Source organism: Clarias gariepinus, chromosome 14 (genome assembly GCF_024256425.1).
Source record: "Clarias gariepinus isolate MV-2021 ecotype Netherlands chromosome 14, CGAR_prim_01v2, whole genome shotgun sequence".
Lineage (NCBI taxonomy): Eukaryota > Metazoa > Chordata > Actinopteri > Siluriformes > Clariidae > Clarias > Clarias gariepinus.
The window spans coordinates 7556151-7562260 of NC_071113.1; the positions used below are offsets into that span (position 1 = coordinate 7556151).

Sequence of the window (6110 nt, forward strand, 5' to 3'; positions counted from 1 at the left end):
TCTGTCTTTCTTATTTTAGTCTGACTATCTCACACACATTATCTTTAAATAGTGTTAGTTTTACTATGACTCATACTGTACAGTAAGAAACCCCAAATTAAAACATGCATCTTCCTGTTTTTGATTTTTTTTTTTTTTATGAACCAAGTGAAGCATGGTGGATCATTTTCACATTGTAATGAGGGAAGAGTTTTATTCCCCTCATATGTAAACTCAGTGGTAGGTTAATCACCTGTTATAAATAGTTATAAGCTTAATCGTTTGGAGAAAACTGGATTACCCGGATGAAACCCGCTAATCAATAAAAGAACATGCACACAGACCAAAGGTGGGAATTAAACCACAGCACGGGAGGTGCAAGGGGAGAATGTGTAAACAGATCCAATGCCGTGAATCAAACCCCAACAATAGAGGTGCAAGGACACAGTGCTAAGCACTAAGCCACTGTGCCTGCACCTGGGGTTAAACCTTTTTAGCTTACTATGTATTAGATAAAAATATTTTTTTAGGTTATATGTAGGTTATATGTACAAGTAAGGAAAATAAATGGCTATTGAACCTGAGGGCAGTTCAAACGGTTATGGCTGTCAGTTATTGGGTGGGTTATTGGAAGGTTGGGGGTTCAAGTCCCAGCACCACTGTTTGAGCCCTTGACCAAGGCCATTAACTACAAACTTGTTTTGCAATTTTCAAGCTGCTTTGCGGCAATGAAAATTGCTAAAAGCGCTATACAAATAAAATTGAATTGAATTGAATTGAATTAACTCTACCTGTTTTAGGAGTGCTTTATCCTGGCAAATCCCAGCTTTCTAATGGGGATATGTGAAATAATCCTTTCACCGTGCTGGAAAGTACATGTGACAAATAATTGAAAATTTTTATTACTTTTTTGTTAAATAAATCCTCATGCATGATTTATATTTTTTAAAAATGAAAGGGCATTTGGCGTAAAACCGTTGCCAATTTGTGTGCGGACCTGATGGTCCGTTGTAGCAACCCCTTGATGGAAGCAGCTTAAAGACAAAATTTTTAAAAAATTTATTATTGCACATTATTTATGGGTATAAACATACACTGATCAGTAATAACATTATGAACACCTGCCTAATAGTTAGTATGCCCCCGTTTTGCTACCATTTAACTCCAAAACTGCAGCTCTTGTGCAAAGTCTCAGGGCTGTAGTGATCAGGACATACCAAAAGTGATCCAAAGGAAACCTGGTTAACTGGCAAGAGAGTCATGGGTGGCCAAGGCTCTCTTATGCACATGCGGAGTGAAGCCTGGCCGGTGTAATCTGATCCAATAGAAGCGCTAGTGTAACTCAAAATATGAAAATGTTAATGATGGTTCAAATAGAATGCATAACTCTTTTTGTGGCAAAAGGGGAGCCGACTCAATATTATGTGGGTGGTCATAGTGTTATGGCTGATCAGTGTATTTAATGTTGTAGATTATTCGTGAAACAAGCTAGCTTCTGAGATCACTTACATTGAACCAGCTATAAACAGTCATTCCATCAGCAGCCCATTTTGTTTCTGTCTCTTGAGATTAATAAGACAGGTCATCTTACTGAGAAACCTGAAGAGGCTCACATAGTGCTGACACAGCAAACTCCTTTAATAATTGTTAATAATCTCCTTATAAAAGGTTTACCGTTGACATAACTGTCTGGATTTGTAAATCTGTTTATGGTTAGGTTAAGATTTATGAGATTACATTTTAAATGAAGACCAAAATCCTCTAAATTAGATGTCCCTATAAAAACATCAACCTTAGTACTTTGATATAAACCTGTGTGTCTGTGGTCCAAAATGTGTAACTGTATTGGAATATTACTTTTTTAGATTTAGTGCTCGTGGCGCTCTTATAGCATCCTCCACTCCTCTGGGAAGGCTTTCCACTAGGTTTTAGACGATGGCTACTGGGATTTTCCCATTTAACCTCTAGAGCATTAGTGAGGTCAGGCACTGCTGCAAAAAAAGCAGGCTTAATGTACAGTCATCATTCCAGTTCATCCCAAGGATATTCATTAGACTCTGTGCAGGGCACTTAAGCTCTTTCGCCATGTCGAACAATGTCTTAATGGAGGTCGTTTTGTGCACATGTGTATTGTCATGTTAGAACATGTTTGGGGCTTTTAGGTCCAGTGGTGAGGTGAGGGAAATTGTAATGCTATAGTCTTCTGTACATGTTTGCAAGAAGAATCACACGAGTGTGACGGTCAGGTGTCCAAACTTTTAACTTATATATAAGACTTTTGACTTCTATTTACTTCCATATACATTTTTCAATTGGTTCTGTGTACCTATTTTTTTTGTCAAGTGAAAAGGTTAGTGTTTGATGTAAGATGTTAGTGCCTTCCAAAAATCAAGTACATAGCGTGTCGTCTAAGACTAGCGATAGGTGGCATAATGATTTATAAACAAATAAAAAAAAACTGAGACAGATAAATTCTAATGATACATTTAAAAATTGTGACCAACTATTATTTGAATAATAAATGGGAAAAACTATAAGTAAAGAATTCATTATTTATAATTATATGACAAAAGCAATGCAAAAAATGTTTCTGTCTAACAGCCAATCAGTTACTTGTTGCTATGCAGTATTTATGTTGTGTATATGTATTATGTGTCATCATTGGTTGATATCTACAGGTTTTTTGTGATTGGTTAAAATTTCCCTTTAAAAAATAATGAAGTCAGTCAACTGCTGAAGATATGAAAACTCATCTACATTATTTGTGCTTGGCTCTTCAAACTAGTACTGCTATATCTTTATGCCATATAATAGTCATGTTAGATATTTGTTTTATTTTGCAGATCTTTTTTTTTTAAGTGACTTACAAGTAAAAGAGAACTGATTCAGGGTTATAAAAAAAACTGTGCAGGAGACACAACTTTCAAGGCATCAACATTTTAAAGAAAAGGCGACCACAATAATAAATCTATATTTTATTCAGAAATCATTTATATGCACTGCATTTTACTTAAAAAATACTCTTTTCTGACATACTGGGTCTATATCCTGTGGGCTCTTGAGACTACATTTTAGAAATTTTACGAGGTTGACAATAATATCGATGCCATCACTGAGGCATCTCTGATCCAAACAGGGTGACTTCAAGAATTTGGCAGCACCATCACCCTAGGCCAGGTCCTCATAATGGTTCATAATGGTTCAGTCCAATGCAAAATGCAGTAGGGAATGCAGGGATGCTGACGGACCTGTGATAGAACGAATGTGATATAACACTATCCTTAATTTGTATTATGAAACAACCTAAAAAAAAAAAACATTCAAATAATTACACCGAACATACAAATATACTATGTACCAAAGATTAGCTAGTGTTAATGATCTGTACAATGTTACAAAAATTTGTGATTGAACTGGAAATACAGTATGAACCTGAAGTTTTTTTTCTCATGAAGCTTTCACAGCACTTTTTACACATGCCTCGAAAGCTGCCATCATCTCCTTACAGGCCTCTGCACCCTTCCCTTGGACACTACATGACAGAAAACAAAGAGTTAAACAAAGCTATACCATGACCGCATGCATCTGCTATTGAGGAACTTACTACAAAAAAAAATAGTTTCCAAGCAAAGACAATGGAGATCGATGGCGACCTCGAGCTTTGAAACAATGGTTCAGGGTGCAATGAAGATGGCTGATAATAGCACAGCCGTCGCCAATAGCACTGTATCAATACAATTAAATCTGATTCGGTTGGAACAGAACTTTCATTTTAAGTTACATTGTCCTATCACAAGTCTCATCATTCTGTTTTTAAAAACATTCGCTTTACTTTCTTATATTCGCTCACTTCTTATCTTATGTGGCAAAACACCGTATTGGTGCTAAAAAGTGTCTCACCAGTGAATTTAGGATAGGATCGTATAATTATAACACTATTTTTCATAATAGTTAATGTTTCCTATCTCCTGATTCATGCTTCATTTTTTGGAAATACTGTATGCATACACATTTTTATCAGATAAAAGAAACATTTTTTTATGCGCTTTTATGTAGTGTCCCCAACCTTTTTTTAATTCAAATCCTTCAATGATCTTAATTGGCATTCAGAAGAACTTTGGCCAATTAAGATTTCAAATGAAAAGACATAAACCTAAAAAAGTGTATTATTCTAAAATGCTAAATTGTTAAGATATTGCAACATGCATTTGACATGGTTACGGACACTACAGGTTTTTTGCTTTTTAAGCTTTTACCAAAAAACCGATTTAAGCAACAGTTTTTACAGGTCATATGTGTTTAGAAGCTTTTTAGTATCACCAATTTTAGTATCAATACTAATGAAGAAATATGAATCTGAATTTGCATTTTTAAGTATTATTCTTTGAAGCAAGACAGCATAATGCTGGAAATTGGCATTTTTTGGGACACTTATAAAATCATTTCTCCAAAATGGCTGAAGTTAGCAACTTTAAATTTTTAAGGGAAGCAGGATTGAGTTACTTCCAATCTCCAGAAATACCTTTTTTGGCACATAAATTTTCTATATTATATGTATAACATAAAAGAAAAAATAACAAAATTAGCACACACAATACTGTGTTTTGGCTGGCTATATTTCAGGAAGTTAAATTGCTTCTACAAAGCCGGTAAATTCCTCTGGGTCACTCCTGAGAGAAAGAGAGAGGTCACTCCTGTAATCATTACAGTGAAATGTAACCCCCAGTGATATAAGCTAGGAAACAAGCCCTGCCCTTTAGCATGTCCTATGTGTTCAGAAAGGCTATATTTAAATTGCAGATATACATTACTTACAGTTGCTGCTAAATACAGCACAGTGCAGAGACAGTACACGATTTAGAATGTCAGAACTCAGCACATCGCAATGAAATAATGTGCTACATAATAATAATAATAATACCGCTGTATCATGAACACAGCAACTTAAAATCTCTAAAGATAAGCTTTTAAATCTAAAAAACAAATATCATAGAGATGATATAGTCTGGATATGTAAGTGTCATGCTTGAAGTTGGGGTTGCAATATCGTTATGGCGCTCTTTTAAGCATGGGTTAAAGTTTTCATAGCATGACCTCAACTTCAGTCCATACCAAGGGCAGATTATAGGGTGTTTATGATGGTAAAAACATGTAGAAACTTGTACATGTGCACGAATCAGTGGCGGGATATGGATGATTTTCCGCCAGCATCATCAAATCCATATGTATCGGATGCCCTTCAGGGGAGCGACTCTAACACTCTAACATAACTAGTTAATATTCAACCCTTGCAATGCATTGCACAAATAATTTTTTTTGCCAGATCGTGCACAACTGATATGGCAATGTGTGTCAACTGATATGGTGCCGTGGAACGCACAAGGTTATAACTGAAGTGTAATACAGAACAAAAGTCCAAGTGTGCACTTATAATGTTTTACCATAACTGAGTAATGCATCTGCATAAATGACAACTAATAAAAGTACAGTTACAATATATAATCTCCTATAGCCGGTACCGTAAACCCCATTGGATTTTTATTGGTAATGCAAATAGAAATTGTCCTCACCATTTTTCCACCTCCTCTTTTAGAACTTGGCACTGAGCAGGGACATCTGCAGACTCGGGCATCTCTGTTTTATATCTGTGGGTATGAGAGAGACAGAAAGAGTGCAGAGACAGAGGAGACTTGGTTATCTAGAAAAGGTTCTTCACATTCAAAAAACATGTAAGAGGGCACATATTTATACAGGCAGTTTATGGAGTGGGAGGAGAAAAAGGAGGTGGGGTGAAAGTGAGAGATAGTGAATGAAGGGGACAGCAATGTGACTGCACTTGCAGGGAGTTGTGTGTGAGCTGATAACGTTTGTCATTTGGAAAAATTAGCCTATTACAGAACAACTGCATGGCGTCAAGCAGCTAGAGTCTGGGTCAGAGCTGAAAGTAATACGTCACGAGAGTTGTTGTACACAACGTGTCAGATACTTTTAGGAGTTGGACCAGAGGCAGGGGTTGCCTGGTGGTTGCGATGTTGGACTGATGAGCCGAAAGTCATACATGCAAGCTTGGACTACTTTAGATTTACAATAAGGTAAATGTAAGTGGCTCTAGATAAAGGCGTCTGCCAGTT

At 36.3% G+C, this 6110-nt stretch overlaps 1 long non-coding RNA gene across 1 annotated transcript; it reads right to left on the reverse strand.

Moving 5' to 3' along the window:
* Positions 1-2937: 2937 nt before the first annotated feature.
* LOC128541553 (uncharacterized) lies at positions 2938-5723 on the reverse strand. The gene is made up of 2 exons (XR_008365637.1): positions 5550-5723; positions 2938-3511 (listed from the first exon to the last, which is right to left on the reverse strand). It is a non-coding gene; the product is annotated as an uncharacterized LOC128541553 (long non-coding RNA).
* Positions 5724-6110: the final 387 nt, after the last annotated feature.